The sequence below is a fragment of the Pan paniscus genome, chromosome 6 (assembly GCF_029289425.2).
Source record: "Pan paniscus chromosome 6, NHGRI_mPanPan1-v2.0_pri, whole genome shotgun sequence".
In the NCBI taxonomy this organism is placed as follows: Eukaryota; Metazoa; Chordata; class Mammalia; order Primates; family Hominidae; genus Pan; species Pan paniscus.
The window spans coordinates 142,143,784-142,166,606 of NC_073255.2; the positions used below are offsets into that span (position 1 = coordinate 142,143,784).

Genomic DNA, 22,823 nt, shown 5'->3' on the forward strand with positions numbered 1-22,823 from the left:
TGGGTTGCTAATAAATGGCTTGCTATCATCAAGCTTAAAATATGGACCTTATTTTTTCCTACTAAAGAATGGCTCTGAAGAGTACAAGAATACTTTGTGCAATCTCACAGCTGTTTCCATAAACTATTCCACAAGTGCTTTTCAACAGGCATCTTCAAAATACTCTTCACAAAAACAATCAGCTTTGTGCTAAGAGTACTTTTCTCTATAAAAGACACACAATTTTACAAAAGTAATATCATACACAGAGAAGCAAGAAAGTGGATGTTCTTTTGATTTCTAGTATTCGGTCCTCTTAATTTACCAACTTTTCTGAATCTTGGCCTTCCTAGCCTCCTAACTTAGGAGATAAATAGTTTTGACTCATATTTCTTAAGGCAAATGAAATAGTTTTGAGCCTCTGAACACAAAAGGAAAAAAATGTAACAAATTATTTCCAGTTAGTGTATATGATTTTTTAAAAAAGTCTTTAGAAAAAAGATTCCAAATGCATCAAGCATATTTCCTAAAATTCAAATGTATAATAAAGTATAACTTAGAGGAATTACAGTGAAACAGGAGAGGAAAGAAAATACAATGGAAGTCCACTGGCTTTACGAGAACTAAGGAAATCTGATTTCAGGAAGCCAAAGGAGAGATGGCATCATAGGCATCCATGTATTTAAATATCTGAGGAAGGCCTATGAGGCTATTAACTGACACAGAAGAAAAACACTAATAGAGCTTACTATGTGCCAGGTACTGTTGTGGGGGCTTACTACTTATTAGCTCATTTAATCCACACAAACCCTCCATGGAGTAGACACTGTCATTATCAACCCTCTTTTACAGAAGAGAAAACTAAAGCAGAGAGGTTAAATAGCTTGGCCCAAGGTCATACAGCTAGCAAATGGTAAAGCTGGAAAACAAATCCAGGCACTCCAGCTCCAGAGGCAACTATACATACTGCCTCTCATAATATTTACAGCAGGTTCAGAATAATGTGTGGTGGGGTTTTAAGTCTCATAAACTAATTACAAACTAGACACTAAGAATACTTAGTGAACTCCCCTCACCCACCTACTGGACAATACTCCAGGGAATTGTCAATAACAGTAACTCACAGGTATGATAAAATTCTCAAACTGAAATAAACATGGGTCAATTTTATTAGGTTGGTGCAAAAGAAACTGCATTTTTTGCGATTACTTTTGGAATATAAAGTAAAAACAAGCTGTTAGAAACAGCAAACCAATTGCCAATCAAAGACCTTTAGTTTTACATGGTGTTCAATAAATACACTGAATGAAGTGACACAGACACAGATCTGTGGTCCATAAATCACAGTGATCACAAGTGCTGGAAACACAGGTAGAATACAGCTATCACGTTTTCACTATAAATTGTACTTAATGTTACCTTATTGAACATTTGCATATTTTTCAAAACACATTGGCTTTCCCTGATATGGTGGCCATCTGGCCCCTCAGATGTATCAACATCCTATAGCCCATCACCTTGGTTGTTCACTCCTATAAAAGATAAGGCACACCGTTTACCATTTTAGACATACAGAAGGTCCACGCTACAATTACCTAAAAGGTCTTCCGAGATTATCACAATCTGGCAAGTTCTCTTCCCCAAACCTACAAAGCTCTATAAAGCTTTAACAATTAACAAAATCTTTGTTACATTAATTACTTTTGTTTTATTTTCATCTTTAATTAAGCTGTAAATTTTTTTTTTTTTTTCCTGAGACGGAGTCTTACTCTGTCACCCAGGCTGGAGTGCAGTGGCACCATCTCAGCTCACTGCAACCTCCACCTCCTGGGTTCAAGCAATTCTCCTGCCTCAGCCTCCCAAGTAGCTGGAATTACAGGCATGCGCCACTATGCCCAGCTAATTTTTGTGTTTTTAGTAGAGACGGGTTTTCACCATGTTGGCCAAGCTGGTCTCGAACTCCTGACCTCGTGACCCGCCCACCTCAGCCTCCCAAAATGCTGGGATGACAGGCGTGAGCCACCACGCCTGGCCTGTAATTTTTATATACAGTAATATTCACCTTTTTCATGTTCAGCTGGGTAAGTTTTGACACAGTTGTGTAACCACTACCACAACCAAAATATAGAAGAGTTCCAACACCCAAAAAATTCCCCATTGCCACACTACAGCCACTCCTCTCCCACCTCTACCTCTTGGCAACTACTGATGTGTTTCCCAGAGTCTGTATGCTTTTGAGTCTAGCTTCTTTCACTTAACATAATGCCTTTAAAGATGCATCCACTTGCTGCATGTATTAGTAGTAGTATATTTTTTAACTGATGAGTAGTATTCCATTGTTATGGATGTATCAGAGTTTGTTTATCCATTCACCAATTAGGGAAATTTGAAAAGCCCACATTTTTCTTAACTGTTAAAAAAAAAAATGCTGCTAACAAGCAGTTACATATAGGTTTTTTTTCTGAACCTAAGTTTCTGTTTCACTTAGGTAAATACCCAGGAGTAGGTCATATAGTGTCTGCCTCTAAGAAACTGCTAAATTGTGAGATGACTGCTTGAGACCAGGAGTCTGAGGCCAGCCTTGGCAACACAGCAAGATGGTATCTCTTACAAAAAGGAAAAGCAAACAAAAGTATCAAATAAAAAGGCCCCATAGGATAGCATGGCTCAGATTATACTGCAACCCCCTGTCTAAAATAGTTCATCCCCATCCCTCCTCAGCTGATGCCTCACGTTAGCAGTAGGAGACAGCAGAGGCACAGGGCCCACGCCAACAGAGCCCACCTCCCGCTGTAAGGAGGACTTCACGCAGCCCTGCATCACAATGCCAGCAAGAGAACCTGTGACAGCAGTCTTTCCAGGGAGACAATGGAGGCCAACGCCTCATACTCTGTTCAGCTCAGTTAGCACACAGTGAACCCAGTTATCCATCATCACCCAAACCCTCTCCTACATCCCACTTTCACCACCATGAATGCCCTCTACGTTCCACCAGCCCCAGAACACTCTCCCCCATCCATACCCACTGAAACGTTAAGATCTGCCATGTCTCTAGAAGGGCTGCTCCTTGCCCTAACAGGACTGGCTGCCCAGTGGGCACTCTTCCTCCTGTTGGAACTGAGAATGAGCCTCTGTTTCTCTACAGTCCTGTGTTCTGCATGGCCTGCATGGAGGTGGGGCCACACAGTCTCACCATCCCAATCTGAAGACTGGGAAGTTATCTTCCTAAACCTGCAAAGCTCTATCAAGCTTTAAAAGTTAAAATCTTTGCTACGTCAACCACTTTTGTTTTCATTTTTTATTATGAGTGGAGTCAGGTGGAAGAGCCTGATACTTCCAAGTAAAGGATCTACCTTAAGGCTTCTTTCGGATATCCTTTATCTTCTCATTTTTTAAGGCCTACCAAAAATAATCTGAACCTAAAAAGACACTAAAGCTAACACATATATTGCTAGCTATGGAAAATTAGCAAAAGAAACATTAAGAAATTAAATATATTCATCTTTTAGTCTGTTGTACCACAGACACTGGAGAGATATAACGGTCCCATCACCTCACAAGAAGCATAACTCATTTTGACACAATCTTTAGAATGTAATGGGATGAGGCCTGGTGCCGTGGCTCACGCCTGTAATCCCAGCACTTTGGGAGGCTATGGCAGGCAGACCATCTGAGGTCAGGAGTTCTAGATCAGCCTGGTTAACATGGTGAAATCCCATCTCTACCAAAAAATACAAAAATTAGCCAGGTGTGGTGGAGGGTGCCTGTAATCCCAGCTACCTGGGAGGCTGAGGCAGGAGAATCGCTTGAACCCAGGCGGCGTAAGTTGCAGTGAGCCGAGATCGCGCCACTGCACTCCAGCCTGGGTGACAGAGAGAGACTCCATCTCAAAAAAGAATACAAAACAAACAATACACAGATCTAAAATATTTCCAAAATAAAAATCATTCCTTCCAGTCACAAGCATATGAAGTGCCCATCAAAAATTAAATATAATATTTAACAGAGAAATTCTTTATGCTTCAACTTAATTCAAATGTACAAATTAATTTTTAAAATACAGTATTAGCAATAATTGGCCGGGCATCACCATGTACAGATACAATACATGGCGTGCATCTGTAGGCCCCGCTACTCAGGAGGGTGAGACAGGAGAATTGCTTCAGCTCGGGAGGCAGAGGCTACAGTAAGCCAAGATCACGCCACTGCACTCCAGACTGGGCAAGAGACAGCGAGACTCCATCTCAAAAAAAAAAAAAAAAAAAAAGTATATATATACATATTTAGAACACTATGTGCACACAGAAAACTTGTGTGACTTGTATAGTTATACATCTGACATCATGGCTGGGATATACTAATATTTCAACACAAACACAAATGTGACTATAAAACAAAACTGATTTTCTGCCACGACTTATGGAAACAGAAGAATAGCCACAGGAGGAATGTATTGTAATATTTTCATTTGTACTGTAACCATTTTCAAGGCCAAAATACAACTAATGGAAATTAATGCATATCTAAGCTTCATGTCAGTATAAAATTAAAAATGACCTGAGTACAACCTACAGAATGGGAGAAAATTTTTGCAATCTACCCATCTGACAAAGGGCTAATATCCAGAATCTACAAAGAACTTAAACAAATATACAAGAAAAAAATCAAACAACCACATCAAAAAGTGGGCAACGGATATGAACAGACACTTCTCAAAAGAAGACATTTATGCAGCTAGCAGACACATGAAAAAATGCTCATCATCACTAGTCATCAAAAAAATGCAAATCAAAACCACAATGAGATACCATCTCACACCAGTTAGAATGGCGATCATTAAAATATCAAGAAACAACAGGTGCTGGAGAGGATGTGGAGAAAACAGGAACACTTTTACACTGTTGGTGGGACTGTAAACTAGTTCAACCGTCGTGGAAGACAGTGTGGCGATTCCTCAAGGATCTAGAACTAGAAATACCATTTGACCCAGCAATCCCATTACTGGGTATATACCCAAAGGATTATAAATCATGCCACTATAAAGACACATGCACATGTATGTTTATTGCGGCATTATTCACAATAGCAAAGACTTGGAACCAACTCAAATGTCCATCAATGATAGACTGGATTAAGAAAATGTGCCACTTGGCTGGGCGCAGTGGCTCACGCCTGTAATCCCAGCACTTTGGGAGGCCGAGGCAGGCGGATCATGAGGTCAGGAGATCAAGACCATCCTGGCTAACACGTGAAACCCCGTCTCTACTAAAAATACAAAAAAAAAAAAGCCGCGGCTCTGGCTCCGAGCCCACAGCCCACCGCTGGCGGCTGGGCGCTGCCGAGGCCAGGAGCACGCACGATTGGCACCTGCCAGTGCCAAGACTGTGCCGCCCCCACAACCAAGGCGCCAAAGGGGGTCGCCGGGCCTCTGGGCCGCTGCCCTCGCTTTGTCTTCGTTGTTGCAAGCACCGTCCGCTCAGGAGGCGCCCCGCAACCGGTGTGATGAGTGCCAACGAGGACCAGGAGATGGAACTAGAAGCATTACGCTCTATTTATGAAGGAGATGAAAGTTTCCGGGAATTAAGTTCAGTTTCTTTTCAATATAGGATAGGTGAAAATGGTGATCCCAAAGCCTTCTTAATAGAGATTTCCTGGACAGAAACATATCCCCAAACACCTCCAATTCTATCTATGAATGCTTTTTTTTAACAACACCGTATCATCAGCTGTAAAGCAGAGTATATTAGCCAAGTTACAGGAAGCAGTAGAAGCTAATCTTGGAACCGCTATGACCTGTACATTGTTTGAATATGCCAAAGACAATAAAGAGCAGTTCATGGAGAATCACAATCCCATTAATTCCACAACATCGATAAGCAATATCATCTCAATTGAAACTCCTAATACAGCCCCATCAAGTAAGAAAAAAGACAAAAAAGAATAACTTTCAAAAGCCCAGAAGCGTAAGCTGGCAGACAAAACAGATCACAAAGGAGAACTTCCTCGAGGCTGGAATTGGGTTGATGTTGTGAAGCATTTAAGCAAAACTGGCTCTAAGGATGATGAGTAGCACTTGGAATTTGAGACAAGGAAAGAGCATTCTTTAAAAAGTAAAACTGGGTTCAAAATCTTTCATTACCATTTTCTGGTATTGAGGTGGCTCTTTATAAAATAATTTTTGTATGTTTCTTACATTAAAAAGGTTGTAAGTTGAAAGTTCATGAAGAGATCCAGTTGTATTAAATTATTTTCACAAACTTGCCTTAATAAAAGGTGAAAATGTTACAGTTTAGTATATTTTATGAAGCCTCTTGAGCTTTGTAAATGGACAGGCATGTGGAATAAGAATCAGTGTTAATTTATATGATCTTATCCTGGTGGATGTGCTGTCTTTTAAAGGAGTATGAAGCCCTTTTCAAACTATCATCCTGGTGGAGCCGAGTACTCAGTGAACAGTTAGTTACTCCATAGTGCAATCCATATTAATAGGCTTCTTATCTTAAATAAAGTCTTCATCTCTTCTTTTGCTTAATTACTGAACCGTAAATTGCTCCAGAGAAATTTAAATGCTGGTATTTGAACTTTATACATGATACTTTTTCTAGTTTCTTTTAATTTTTGAAAGGTGAACTGCTTCCCTTTAATAAATTAATATCTATTTATATTTTTCTCTTGATTTGGGTCAAGATGTGTGATCATGAGTGCTTTGAGTGATAGGTGGAACAGGAGAATATAAAAACAAATCTGCTAAATACACTAGAAAGCATTTTAGTAACAAATGCTGGCCCTTCCTTAAAACATTTCTCTTGCATATACCAGGATGGGAGTAAAAGATGCCTTAATATTTAATTTTTGTATTGTTGAAGACACTGATTTTAATGAAATCCTACTTTTCTGAAAGAAAAAAAAAAAAATTAGCCAGGCATGGTGGCGGGCGCCTGTAGTCCCAGCTACTTGGGAGGCTGAGGCAGGAGAATGGCATGAACCCAGGAGGCGGAGCTTGCAGCAAGCCTAGTTTGCGCCGCTGCACTCCAGCCTGGGCGACAGAACAAGACTCCGTCTCAAAAAAAAAAAGGTGGGGTGGGGGGGAGAAAATGTGGCACATATACACCATGGAATACTATGCAGCCATAAAAAAGGATGAGTTCATGTCCCTTGTAGGGACATGGATGAAGCTGGAAACCACCATTCTGAGCAAACTATTGCAAGGACAGAAAACCAAACACCGCATGTTCTCACTCATAGGTGGGAATTGAACAATGAGAACACTTGGACACAGGAAGGGGAACATCACACACCAGGGCCTGTCGTGGGGTGGGGAGCTGGGGGAGGGATAGCATTAGGAGAAACACCTAATGTAAATGATGAGTTAATGGGTGCAGCAAACCAACATGGCACATACATACATATGTAACAAACCTGCACGTTGTGCACATGTACCCTAGAACTTAATGTATAATTTTAAAAAATGACCTGAGTAAAAAGTAATTAACACTTAATTAGGGGTGGCATTAAATCCGCAAGTGAGATTTATGGAAATAAAAGGGAAGAGCTCTTAATTTTCATATTCTTATATGAAAATTAATTCATATTACTAAAAGAAAATTAAGGAGGTTATGGCTGATGTCCATCCTGGCAGCATTATACACTGAAGAAAAACCCAGAAAACTGGGATTTGAATCTTGACTCTTTAGTATCTCTGATCCCTTAAATCAAGTCTCATCTTTCATAAACCTGTTTCTTCATCTATAAAATGATGTCAAAGTAATAACTCAATTCGTACAGTTTAATGGTTACATAGTAAAAAAACAAAACACGCGAATATGTGGCAGAGGGTCAAACTATGTGAAAAGCTAGTGAAAACGTTTGGAAGAAATTTTCACCAAGTGATAAAGAGCAGTTACAACCTGTTCACTGTTTTGGATCTTTTGTTAACAGCTGAAAAAAACAGAAATATTTTGAGAAAATCGGTAGAGTTGACTTCAAAAGTTTTCATTACGACCTGAAAACATGAAATTTGCAATGGTATACTTTGCTGTACTACAAACCCAAGAAAACATCCATCTCAAAATCACAAGTGAGGACAATGTTAACTTGTTTATTTGATCTCAATGGCACTGCTAATGTAGCACAAGACCAAGAGTCAATTGGACCCATTGTTCAAGACTGCTGAATGTTAACAAGGAGTTAACTGTGGCTTAGAAACTAGTTTCATCATCCTATTTTGGCTCACAGTCCATGAGTCAAAAACAATAAACCAAAAGCTCTAACAACCCAGATTGCCTATCCAGGTTATTCACCAAACTCGGCACTTAATGACTTTTAGCTGGTTCCAAAAATTGATTCTAACATCAAAGGATAAAGATTTATGACCAATGAACATATTCAAATCCTAAAGCAGACCCTGGGGTACAATGGCAGCATTGTTAGGGTAAGTACACTACATACCATTTGGAAGCCAGATTCATTTCAATTTGAAACTAGTAACTGTATTTATAAATAAGTCTCAGACCATAAACCACAGAAAGTGCACAGCAGTGCCACCTTAAATCCTTTTTGGAACAAGGCAGGCTATGCATGTATGCATACTAAAGTAAACAGAGTTGTCTTGCCCAAAGACTTGCCCTGATTTTGTCTTAACTGTTCATTTCCCATTAGACAGTATCCCGAGTCTTACTTAGATGACTCAAAGAAAAACTGATAAACTGAAAAACAAAATATTTGGTCCACCTTTCCGTTTTAGTATCATGACTACAGGAATCTTGAGACAGATGATATATAGACAATCCACTGTGAACACCGCAGGGCTGCCCTGGCCCCGGGCTACAATCACTGATTGATATATGCTGCCTACAGATGCCCTCAGACTAGGGACACCCTCTTCACTAAAAGAAAGACTAAAAGCCTTCTTAGCCTAAATAGAAGTCAAAAAGCATACAGCTTTAAAACCAAACTATTACACAGCTAAATATCCTGACCTAACAAAGATAAAAACTATCCTCTAGTCTAAACTTTAGAAGCATCTAGAACCACAGCAATAAATATTATTCAAAATACTTTAGGTCAAGTTCATATTTTCATAGGTTTCCATGTTTTCTGAGATTTCTAAAATCTTGGAGACAACAGAGGATGATTACTTAACAAAAATCCTGTGGCCAGCCAGGCACTGTCGCTCATGCCTGTAATCCCAGCACTTTGGGAGACTGAGGCAGGCAGATCACCTGAAGTCAAGAGTTCAAGGCCAGCCTGACCCACATAGTGAAACCCTATCTCTACTAAAAATACAAAATTAGCCGGGTATTTTTACAGGTGGTGGGCACCTGTAATCCCAGCTACTGGGGAGGCTGAGGCAGGAGAATCTCTTGAACCCGAGAGGCAGAGGTTGCAGTGAGCCGAGACTGTGCCACTGCACAATAGAGCGAGACTCTGTCACAAAAAAAAAATTTCTGCTGCCTACTAGTTTATTATAACAGTATACAAAAGACCAAGGAAATTGTAGAGAAATAACTTTATTTAAATGCATCTGACAGATAAATCTATGTTCGCTTCTTCATTCCTGTGTTACTTTAATTCTTCTGTGTAATTTTGGGGAGAGTCAGTGCTGAATTACCCAACAGGAAAAAAATGAAGCACATTGTTGGAGAGGAAAACACTCTTTCCCTACCCTCTTAGATTCAGTGGCTGGGGTCCCTGAATTTAACAGATAAAAGATTAACAGGAGGGGGAAAAAAAGCAATTTACCTATGCAAGCAATGTGCATACACAAAGGAGAACTCAGTGTTAACTCAAAAGGGTGATTAAAATTTGGGTTTACACACCATCTTAATAAAGGGTGATAAAGTACGGGGAAAAGGCTAGACTGAGGAAAACAAGTTCTGGACTTTGAGGGAGGTACAAATCATGGGAAGATAACTAGAAATGTATAATAAATAGGGGTTCTTTAGTAAGGAACACTTTCAGAAATGTAAATGGATAGCCTGCTTTTAGACAGAAAGGTGGAGGGCGGAAACTAAATGCCTTCAGCTTAAAACAACACCTACACTAAAAGTGGGATATTTTGGGGTGGCATGCTCTGGTCCCCTTCTACATGCTTAGAAAACCAGCAAAAATGAGGTACCAAAAGAAGTAAGAGGATTTTTTTTTAAGGCATCTGATGTAGTTTTTGAAGCCATGAGTAACAATGAGAATTTTTGCTGGACTTCTATTAGTTTGCATTTCAGTATTGTCATTTTCCATTTTGCTAGGAAGAGAAAAGACACACCATAATCTTTTCAGTGCACTGGGCTTCTAAGAAACTTAATCAGAACCTGACGGATCATCTCTGAATACCATAGTTTCAGAATATTAACAAAAGTCATAATAACTATGAATTATTTTTGCAAAGTACGTATCACTAGAACCAAGATGTTTAAGTAGAAATTTTGAAACCTAAGAGACCACATCACTGTCATCTTCTTGGTCAATACTTGAACCAGGCAAAAAAAAAAAAAAAACTTCCTTTGAAATCTCATGAAGGAAAGCAGTGAGGAGTCTTCTACCCTTGAAGCAGCAGGATGTACTCCGCCTGAACAAAGAAAAAACAGTCATGAAGAAAAAACATGTTGGCTAACTGCTATCCTCTCGTTGGCAAGATGCCACCTTCAGTTGGAAAAGCATTTAACCGAAACACTCATTTACAAATATCTTTATCTGCAATCCATTTTAATGCTGTATACATCTCTAACTTAAGTGGAGAATAACTTTTAAAAAGAAAATGTCATAAATTTCTCAGAATTAAAAGTGAAACACTATTACAAGAACATTTTTGTAGAAGAAAACAATACAAAGGGGGAGACATGGCTAAATATGGGGGAAAAATGTTTAAACACAAACTTACAACTTGATTATAGATATGGAGACTCACACTTATGGAAAGCTGTCAAGTTATCCACAGAACTCTAGTTCTGAATAGAGAATACAATCCTTTTCCTCTTATTTTAACTCTGGTGAAGAAAGAGACCGAATAGCAGGCAGGTGCAGCTAAACATGTCCTGGAAACACAAAGGCAGCTCAAAAAGAAGATTTAATTTAAGGGTCAGATTTTTTAACATACAAGAGCTAATGAACTACCTTGAAGGGAGACTTAATTATGACTTTTCCCAATACTGGGTGGGAGGGGAGGTAATCAAAGTAATTAATTTTTAGTGCTATTTTGGTACTCCTACTACTGAAAAATTTAGAAGTACAAATGCCATTCCATCTGCTGTGGTGGATACAAAGAGGCTTTTCTTCAAGCAAGAAAGCTTTATTATTAAAAAAGAAGAAGAAAAATTCTATGACCTTTTTAAAAGGATAAACATATGATAACCCAAAAAGAAGTATAGAGAACCAATGTGTAATAAGCAAGTGTTTTGCTCTAGAACTCAGTCTGTTAAGCTGGTGAACAGAATCACTGACCAGCAGGAGAGAAAAGCCGGCTTGCACCCTCACAGCCCTTGCTGGCAGTGCCATCCATTTGTTATCTGACATGTGCTCTCTCTTATTTTTTCCAAACATTATTAAACTCTCACCTTTAAAAACACTTCTGGAGAAAAATTAACAAAGATATACCTCTATAAAATCCTGACTACAATGCCCCACGGCTGTTAAAAAATATTAGTAAATATGACTTCCTACAGAATCCAGGTAAGTTTATGTTAAAAGTGTGTAAGTGGTAAGACTGTGGGTGGGGTTTTTTCCCCCTTATTTCCACATTTTTGAATTTCCTAAGTTTAACTTTAAGTATATATTTTATAATCAGAAGTAATATACGCTTTATCTTTTATAATCATCATAGTAACTTAACAGTGAAGTGGGATATACAATGGTGATGAACAGTATGAGCTTTGGTACATTACTTGGACTCAAAAGATAGCTCCTGAAATTCAAATTACTTTCTATCTCTAATTCTGGATTCCATCATGTATCTCCTAAGATTGTGGTGAGGTTAACACAAAATAACATATGCAAAAGTATTTTTGCAAAGTGCCTGGCAAAATGGGAGAACTTAGTAATATTAACTGATAGCTTTACTACTATAGTTATGGGTTCGTCACCCAAATATACCCCAAAATTAGCAGTTTAGTGTTAGAGTTTTTGTTGCTCTACCTGGAGGTCCTAACAGTTTACATTGTTTTCATGGAAAAGTTTGCACTAAGGGGAATTTCAGAAACATGCTGGAAACAAACTCTGACCTTATTTTGCCAACAACCAACTGTAAAACAGACTGAGTTGGCACCTGAATATTTCTTCTGCTCTCCCTTCTCTTATGCTACCTCCCAAGCATTGAAAAGATTATGTTTTCTGAGCACTCTAGAAAACCCATTCTTGAGCAGGCTGGATGTGTTTATGTGCAAAAATGTTCAGGCAGTTGTTATTTATAAAAATTGGAAAGCCTTGTATATTAGAACTCTTATTAAGGGCAACCAACAGAGGGAGGGGATTTCCTTAAAGAATGGGTCTCCCTCTCCCTCTCCCGTCTCCCTCTCCCGTCTCCCTCTCCCGTCTCCCGTCGCCCGTCTCCCGTCGCCCGTCTCCCTCTCCCGTCTCCCTCTCCCTCTCCTTTCCACGGTCTCCCTCTCATGCCGGGCCAAAGCTGGACTGTACTGCTGCCATCTTGGCTCGCTGCAGCCTCCCTGCCTGATTCTCCTGCCCCAGCCTGCCGAGTGCCTGCAATTGCAGGCGTGCGCCGCCACGCCTGACTGGTTTTCGTGTTTTTTTGGTGGGGACGGGGTTTCACTGTGTTGGCCGGACTGGTCTCCAGCTCCTAGCCGCGAGTGATCCGCCAGCCTCGGCCTCCCGAGGTGCCGGGATTGCAGACAGAGTCTCGTTAACTCAGTGCTCAATGGTGCCCAGGCTGGAGTGCAGTGGCGTGATCTCGGCTCGCTACGGCCTCCACCTCCCAGCCGCCTGCCTTGGCCCCCCCAAAGTGCGGAGATTGCAGCCTCTGCCCAGCCGCCACCCCGTCTGGGAGGTGAGGAGCGTCTCTGCCTGGCCGCCCATCGTCTGGGATGTGAGGAGCCCCTCTGCCTGGCTGCCCAGTCTGGAAAGTGAGGAGCATCTCTGCCCAGCCGGATCCCACCTGGGAAGTGAAGAGCGCCTCTTCCCGGCCGCCATCCCATCTAGGAAGTGAGGAGCGTCTCTGCCCGGCCGCCCATCGTCTGAGATATGGGGAGTGCCTCTGCCCCGCCGCCCCGTCTGGGAGGTGAGGAGCGTCTCTGCCCGGCCGCCCCGTCTGAGAAGTGAGGAGACCTTCCGCCTGGCAACCGCCCCGTCTGAGAAGTGAGGAGCCCCACCGCCCGGCTGCCACCCCATCTGGGAAATGAGGAGCGTCTCCGCCCGGCAGCCACCCCGTCCGGGAGGGAGGTGGGGGTCAGCCCCCCGCCAGGCCAGCGCCCCGTCCGGGAGGGAGGTGGGGGGTCAGCCCCCTGCCCGGCCAGCCGCCCCGTCCGGGAGGGAGGTGGGGGGGTCAGCCCCCCGCCCGGCCAGCCGCCCCGTCTGGGAGGGAGGTGGGGGGCTCAGCCCCCCGCCCGACCAGCCGCCCCATCCGGGAGGTGAGGGGCGCCTCTGCCCGGCCGCCCCTACTGGGAAGTGAGGAGCCCCTCTGCCCGGCCAGCCGCCCCATCCGGGAGGGAGGTGGGGGGGCCCAGCCCCCCGCCCGGCCAGCTGCCCCATCCGGGAGGGAGGTTGGGGGGTCAGCCCCCCGCCCGGCCAGCCGCCCCGTCCGGGAGGTGAGGGGCGCCTCTGCCCGGCCACCCCTACTGGGAAGTGAGGAGCCCCTCTGCCCAGCCAGCCGCCCCGTCCGGGAGGGAGGTGGGGGGGTCAGCCCCCCGCCCAGCCAGCTGCCCCATCCGGGAGGGAGGTGGGGGGGTCAGCCCCCCGCCCGGCCAGCCACCCCGTCCGGGAGGTGAGGGGCGCCTCTGCCCGGCCACCACCCCGTCTGGGAGGTGTACCCAACAGCTCATTGAGAACGGGCCATGATGACAATGGCGGTTTTGTGGAATAGAAAGAAGGGGGAAAGGTGGCGAAAAGATTGAGAAATCGGATGGTTGCCGTGTCTGTATAGAAAGAGGTAGACATGGGAGACTTTTCATTTTGTTCTGTACTAAGAAGGATTCTTCTGCCTTGGGATCATGTTGATCTGTGACCTTGTCCCCAACCCTGTGCTCTCTGAAACATGTGCTGTGTCCACTCAGGGTTAAATGGATTAAGGGTGGTGCAAGATGTGCTTTGTTAAACAGATGCTTGAAGGCAGCATGCTCATTAAGAGTCATCACCACTCCCTAATCTCAAGTACCCAGGGACACAAACACTGCGGAGGGCCGCAGGGTCCTCTGCCTAGGAAGACCGGAGACCTTTGTTCACTTGTTTATCTGCTGACCTTCCCTCCACTATTGTCCTGTGACCCTGCCAGTTCCCCCTCTGCGAGAAACACCCAAGAATGATCAATAAAAAAATAAAAATTAAAAAAAAAAATTAACAAGTAAAAAAAAAAAAAAAAAAAAGAATGATGGGCATGTACTCATTTTCATATAATTGTATGGACTTTAATATAACCTTCATTCTGATGACTACCAAGAAACAATAATCCAAAATTCTTATGGTAGTACTACTTTTCCAATTGGCAAGACCACTTCTGCAGTTCCTAAAGCACCCGACACCTAAAGCTTTAATGTATCACAAGGTGGAAAGTGGTTTCTGCTTATTCAACTAAAGATTCTTTTCCTACAGAGAGCTATGAGACTATTTTACCATTTTGTCTAATTCAATCTACATAGTAGCTTATTAAGAGGATATTGTCAGCCACAGTATCACAGTTTCATAATTAACATAAGCACTTAGATTACTTAAAACTCCACGAAAACTAAACAGGATTTCGCTCTCTGTAATCTTTCATCCCGGTTGGAGCCGTCATCATTTCTGGCCCCTACTAGGTCTCCTACCCCTCATACTTTCCTAATCCTCAACCCACACCACTGCAGAATCCTGCTTAGGGCCCTTCAGTGCTGCTTCATTTCCTATGGCTCCAGTCCTTTGCTTCGATGCGCTTGTGATCACTCCCCTATAAAAATACAGTGGGAGTTATGGACCATAATGTCTCCAAAAAAAGTGTACACAAACTTTGCATACACTCACAAGAATACTATTTACTTAATGCTCTTAAAATTCCAAACATAAGCAACAAAACTCAATCTTTAATTTCAAAAAGGAATTAAAAACTTCTTCAGGCAAGTCTATAAATATTTGCTGAAGGTTACAAGAAAAAAAAAAGCTCATTTTACCTAAAAGAAAAAAATACATTAAAAGTACAGACAATATGTCCATTTTTCTTTAAGGAATCTACAAACTTCAGAATGATAAACTTTCCCAGTCACTAAACATTTCATTTTATGGGAGCCTTCATCATTAAAGTATCCTAGGATAGTTATTCAGCTAAAGGCCTTGAAAATTCAATTCATCAGCATTTTGTGTATATTTTAGCATATACATGTGTATCTACACATACACGAGTATCTGCATCAAGGCTCTATCCTTAATTAGCCATTCAGAAAGCCAGAACTGCAAAAACATGCCAGAAACCAAAACCCCATCTTTTACAAAAACACCAATCTGTGGCAAACCACCAAAAATACCTAGTGAACAACTATCATGAAAGCATGCTGACCCAGAGTGGCCAAATAGTCACATTTTTTTCAGACTATGGAAACCATAGAGACTTTCATGTAAAATATCTCCAATTTTAAAGCACTGTCAACCACATGATCACATCTACAGAAGTGATCGAGCCCACATCCACCAGTTTGCCTCCTGTGACATTATAGATCTTACTTATCCATTCTGCAGACAGATACTGGTGCCAACCCTGGGCCACACACTCTGTTACACAAGCATAAACAAGAAGTCTCAGTTTATGTCCCTGAGGGGCTCATAAGCCAGTAGAGGAGAAAAAAATCACACAGACATAACGCCATAAGCACTGTGGTCTGCACAATGACAGAGGTAGGCAAAGGAACTCCTCACGCATGGGGGAGGAGGAGTCAGGGAAATCCTCCCTCTGGGGGTGAGATCTGATATAAGTCCTAGTAGGTCTGAGCCAAACAGAAAGGAAAACACAGAGGCGCCAGGCTGCAGCAGAGAAAACATGGAACGCAAAGGTGTAAGGCTAGGGAGATGAGCCTGGGAGGAATACTGCTGAGTCTAAGACCCCATGAGGTACTGGAAAGGGGAACAGCTGAACCAACTGAAGTTCAAGGAACAGGGAGAGACTGAAGACAAACATAGGTAGCAGATAAAACCATGATAATGGATCATACATCAGTGCACAGAACGCAGCAAGGCTAGTAAATGCATTCAGAATTGTAATATTTTAGTAAAATGTTCTCTTTACTAAAGAAATATTAAATGTAAAAAATATGAAAAAATAGGCTGGGCGTGGTGGCTCACCTGAGCTCAGGAGTTCAAGACCAGCCTGGGCAACATGGCAAAACTCCATGTCTACCAAAAATATAAAACTTTAGCAGGGCATGGTGGCACACTCCTGTAGTTCCAGCTACTCGAGAGACTAAGGAGAGAGGATTGTTTGAGCCTAGGAGGCAGAGGTTGTAGAAGCCGAGATCGCGCCACTGCACTCCAGCCCGGGTTAACATAGTGAGACCTTGTCTCAAAATAAATAAATAAATAAATAAAATGAAAGTCACATACAAAGAAGAAAATTTTGAATCACCCATAATCCTACACTACTGCTATATATTTCTTTTCCATCTAGAACTCTCCAATGACATTCTTTTCCCCAATCTTTATTCTACTTATTTTTCCTTTGATCCTAGTTTTTGGCACATCTATTATAAGTCTACTCAAACTTTTTGTGGAATGAAATGGAGCATTAAAAAACTAAGTTATGTCTCAATTTTAAAAGCCAAATCCACCCTTCCACAAATACACAATATTAACGTCAATTGCTTCAGACTTTTTACACCCTTTCCATCAGACAACCCACAATCTAGGAGGGGCTCGGTTGTGCACATAGTACAACCCTCCTTAACCGCCTTAGTTGACTAAAAACTGTAATAAAAGTAAAGAGCTGTTTTGGGCATCAAAGGACATTACCAAAAAAGTGAAAAGGCAACCTACAGAATGAAAAAAATATCTGCACATCATATATCTGATAAGGGTCAAGAGTATGTAAAGAACTCTTACAACCCACCAACAAAAAAATAAATAACCCAATGAAATAATAAGCAAATAATTTCTTTCTTTCTTTTTTTTTTTTTTTTTGAGACGGAGTTTCACTCTTGTCTCCCAGGCTGGAGTACAATGGCGCGATCTGGACTCACTGCAACTTCCACCTCCTGGGTTTAAGCAATTCTCCTGCCTCAGCCTTCTGAGTAACTGGGACTAGTGGCACCTGCCACCACGCCTAGCTAACTTTTTGTATTTTTAGTAGAGACAGGTTTCACCATGTTGGCTGGGCTGATCTTGAACTCCTGACCTCAGGTGATCTGCCTGCCTAGGCCTCCCAAAGTGCTGGGATTACAGGCGTGAGCCATTGCACCTGGCCAACAAGCAAAGGATTTCAAGTCATTTCTCTAAAGATATAAAAATGGCCAAAAACACATGAAAAGATGCTTAACATCAGTCATTAGGAGAATGCAAATAAAAACCATGAAATACCACCTCACACCCATCAGGACATCTACAAACAGAAATACAGACAATAAGTGTAGGCAAGGATGTAGAAAACTGGAACCCTTGTACGTTGCTGGTGATTATGTAAAATAGCTCAGATGGTCATCATGTAAAATAGTTCTGACACTGTGAAAAAGTTTGGTGGTTCCTCAAAAACTAAAGCACAAAAATTAATCTATGACCCAGCAATTACATTCCTAGGTTTATATTCAAAAGAAAGAAAACAAGAACCTAAAGCACAAAAATTAATCTATGACCCAGCAATTACATTCCTAGGTTTATATTCAAAAGAAAGAAAACAAGAACTCAAATCTTTGTGCAGGAATGTTGGTATAGTTCTATTCATAACTAAAAGGAAGAAACAATCCAAATGCCATCAATGGGTGAGTAAACAAATTGTGGTACATATATACAATGTAATATTATTCAGTCATAAAAGCAAGTGAACTTCGACAAATGCTACAACATGGATGGACGTTGAGGACAAAAATAAAAATTAAAAATAAAATGCACATGAACAAATAATTTCAAGATGAAGTACTGATATATGCTACAAAGTAGATGAAACTTGGCTGGGTGCAGTGGCTCACGCCTGTAATCCCAGAACTTTGGGAGGCCAAGGTGGGGGGATCACAAGGTCAGGAGTTCGAGACCAGCCTGGCCAATATAGTGAAACTACGTCTCTACTAAAAATACAAAAATTAGCCAGGCATGGTGGTGCACGCCTGTAGTCCCAGCTACTTGGGAGGCTGAGACTGGAGAATCGTTTGAACCCAGGAGGTGGAGCTTGCGGTGAGCCGAGATCATGCCACTGCACTCTAGCCTAAGCAACAGAGTGAGACTCTGTCAAAAAAAAAAAAAAAAAAAAAAAGAAGGGGGGGGTAGATGAACCTTGAAAACATTATACTATGTAAACAAAGTCAGACACAAATGGTCATTAAATATGTTAAATTTCCAGAATAGGTAAATTTAATCTCAGCCCTGCACCTCAGATGCAATTTTAATGGAGCGCCTGCTGGCTGCAGATAAAATCATATGTATCAACAAATATAATAAAACCCAAACATTCCTGAATCCATAAGTCACTTAATTCTTTTCATCTTTTTGGAAGCCAGTAAATCAACTATTTTCAATGTGCTAAGCAAAAGGAAAGAATCAAGCATGCATCCTGACTTTCCCTCACAAACTCAACCTGAAGTATACAAACAGTTGATATGGGAATATTTATCTTTTTTGTAGAAATGAGGTCTCACTATGTTCCCCACTCTAGGCTCAAATTCCTGGCCTCAAGTGATCCTCCCACCTTGGCCTCCCCCAAGTGCTGGGATGACAGGCATGAGATACCACACCAGGCAAGAAAGTTTCTCTTTACAAAATATTCCAGAAATGAATAAATAAGGAATAATAAAATTACACTATCACCATTTGAAACAACTAATGAATTAATGAATGTAGGCAATGGTCAGTGGGCAATAATATCACAAAAGACAAGACAATCAGGCATTACATGCATGTAAGGGGAAAAAAAAGTTAGGACTTACTTTTGTCAAAAGGTAATTTTTTTTTTTTTTAATTACCAGGTGCAGTGGCTCAAGCCTGTAATCCCAGCACTTTGGGAGGCCAACATGGGCGGATTGCCTGAGCTCAGGAATTTGAGGCCAGCCAGGGTAACATGGTAAAACCCCATCTCTACCAAAATACAAAAAAATTAGCAGGGTGTGGTGATGCGCACCTGTAATCCCAGCTACTCGGGCAGCTGAGGCAGGAGAATCGCTTGAACCCGGAAGGCAGAGGTTGCAGTGAGCCAAGATCACACCACTGCACTCCCGCCTGGGCAACAGAGTGAGACTCCATCTCAAAAAAAAAAAAAATTGGCCAGGCACAGTGGCTCACACCTGTAATCCCAGCACTTTGGGAGGCCGAGGCGGGTGGAATGCCTGAGCTCAGGAGTTTGAAACCAGCCTGGGTAACACGGTGAAACTCCATCTCTACTAAAATACAAAAAAATTAGCCAGGTGTGGCGTCGTGGAGCTGTAATCCCAGCTACTTGGGAGGCTGAGGGAGGAGAATCCCTTGAACCAGGGAGGTGGAGGTTGCAGTCAGCAAAGATTGCACCACTGCACTCCAGCCTGGACAACAGAGCGAGACTCTGTCTCAAAAAAAAAAAAAAAAAAAAAAGCAACAGACATCATGAACTGTTGGAGGGGCAGTGAGGTACATTGTCAGTGGGTGTATATATCTTGAACTCCTTTTCTTATTTAAAAAGAAAAAACATTCAAATAGAAAAACAAGCAAAGTAAAAGAACTGGCAGTATACAAACGAAAAAACAAATAACTAATTAATATAAAAGGGCAAAGTCGCACCTCATTTATATCCAAAAAAACGTAAATTAAAATGACATCTATTTGTTTTAACTGCATTGTCCAGGGCTCACAAAAATTCAATAACATGTATTATGAACATATGAACTGGCAAAACCAGTTGGGCGTGGTGGTTCACACACTTTGGGAGGCGAGGCTGGCCAGTAATTTGAGGCCAGGAGCTAGAGACCAGCCTGGCCAACATGGTGAAACCCCGTCTCTACTAAAAATATGAAAAATTAACCAGGGGTCATAGCACATGCCTGTAATCCAAGCTACTTGGGAGGTTGAGATATGAAAATCACTTGAACCCAGGAGGCGGAGGTTACACTGAGCTGAGATCGCACCACTGCACTCCAGCCTGGACGACAGAGTAAGACCCTGTCTTGAAAAATAAACTGGCAAATCCTTCCCAAAGATTACCTGGGCAACATGTTTCAAAACACATTTTTTATTTTTTCAAGACAGAGTCTTGCTCTGTCACCCAGGCTGGAATGCAGTGGCAGAATCTCAGCTCACTGCAACCTCTGCCTCCCAGGTTCAAGCAATTCTGCCTCAGCCTCCTGAGCAGCTGGGACTACAGGTGTGCACCATCACGCCCGGCCAATTTTTGTATTTTTGGTAGAGACAGGGTTTCACCATGTTGGCCAGGCTGGTCTCAAACTCCTGACCTCAGGCGATCTGCCCGCCTTAGCCTCCCAAAGTGCTGGGATTGCAGGCGTTAGCCACCATGCCCGGCCCAAAACATATTTTGTAAATGCCGGCTGACATAGTAATTGGAAATCTAGAAGTTAATGTTCTAGAAAAGGAATGCTCATAGGTGTACAGCACATTACATATTATAACAAAAGAAAAACCTGTAAACATAAATGTCGAATAATGAGAAACTGATTAAGTAAATTGCTCAAATGTAGTGAAATCTCATTAATCATTCTTACAAAGTATATGTAGGAAAACAGGAAATTGCTTAGAATATATTCTTAAGCATTTAAAAACTCACAATAAAATGGTATGGTGGGTATGTCAATTTTTCTAATAAAGAAACAATTTATGAGCTGGGTGCAGTGGCTCCTGCCTGGAACCCCAGCACTCTGGGAGGCTGAGGCAGGAAGATCACTTGAGCACAGGAGTTCGAGACCAGCCTGCACACCATAGGGGATCCCACCTCTATTTTTAAAAAATAGAAAACTTATAAAGGAGCCTAGAATGATTCACACCAAAATATTATCAAAGCCCTAGCCACTGAAAGTCAAGTATTTTTTCCATTTTATACTCTTCTGGAAATTTTTATTTTACTGCAAAAGACCTGAATTAATCTAACAACTGGAAAATAAAACATCACACACATGCCACTAGCTAAACTGACTATAAGAATTTTAATACTAACTCTATTAAAAACTAGTTTGAGATGCTGGGCAATTCATTTAAGCTCTCTAGACCTGTTTCTTAATAGAAAAAAATCAGAAGCTGAACTAGATAAGTGGTTTTCAAACTGTGAAATCATACATGTAAAGTGCTTAATACAAGACCTGGCACAGAGTGAACACTAATGCACACTAACGCTGTGTATTACTACTAACCAAGGACTTGCTGCCAGGCAAACATGAGAATTCTGGGCCCATGACTCTCATTTCAACCTTTCAACCACTTGGCTTTTATGCTTCAAATATTGGACTCTGGATACAATTTCAATTAAAGAAAAGGTTCCACTGTTTTAAAACAACTTGACTAGATAATCCCTAAAGTCACTTATAACATAATATCAAGCTAAATATTACACACATGTATTCTCATTCCTTTGGCAAGTCCAGATATACCCCCAACGAACAAATATTCATGGTGAACAAACAATAAAAATCTGGATAAGTTGAATTTGACATGATTCTAATACAATGCATAATAAATTTTTGTTAATTCTGAGATTCTATGATGGTTTTCCTCCTAACCCTCTTTCAAAGTATAGGTATTGGTCATTAAAAATTTTCTGTAGTTACTACCTGTTTAGTATTATGAAACTCCCAGCCTTTTTATAGAAAGCAAAAAGGTGTACACTAAACGAAAAGACATCTTTAGGTAATTTTTATTTTTTATTTTTTTTGAGACTGAGTTTCGCTCTTGTCGCCCAGCCTGGAGTGCAATGGCGCGATCTTGGCTCACTGCAACCTCCGCCTCCTAGGTTCAAGTGATTCTCCTGCCTCAGCCTCCCAAGTAGCTGGGATTACAGGCACCCGCCATGATGCCCAGATAATTTTTGTATTTTTAGTAGAGACTCAGCCTCCCAAAATGCTGGGATTACAGGCGAGAGCCACCATGCCTGGCCATCTTGAGGTAATCTTAAAACTGTGCCTTTTAACTTGAAGAAAATACCTCTCAAATTACTGTGCATTAAGGCCTAGGATATTGCATTAACTTCGGTAGTATATTCACCACTCAATCAAGACACTCTCAAGGCCGCTTATAAAGCCTGGTATCTACTCACTTACACTACTTTACCTCCAAGCTAAGTAAGCACTTCAACAGCAAACTAGCACCCTAACAATTCTAAAAACCAGGAAGCCCACCAGATAAACTACGTTCCTGACTTGTAACTCTGACAATATTTTTTCCATGACTTTAATTTTACAAATTAGATCAAAGATAAACAGTTTATCTGCTGTTTCCATGACCATCTTTCTAATGAGGAATTCCTACTGTTCTAATTAGAAAAGGTTAATGATAAGATTAAAGATAAGAAACTAATGCAAGGACACAAGAGATACAAGGATAGGACAAAGTTACTC

At 41.5% G+C, this 22,823-nt stretch overlaps 1 protein-coding gene and 1 pseudogene across 8 annotated transcripts in view; one reads left to right on the forward strand and one right to left on the reverse strand.

Moving 5' to 3' along the window:
• The window catches only part of SRPK2 (SRSF protein kinase 2), a 286,551-nt gene that overhangs the window by 180,899 nt on the left and 82,829 nt on the right, over nucleotides 1-22,823 (reverse strand). The window lies entirely within an intron of this gene.
• Nucleotides 466-20,454, forward strand: LOC134730813 (RWD domain-containing protein 4-like; annotated as a pseudogene).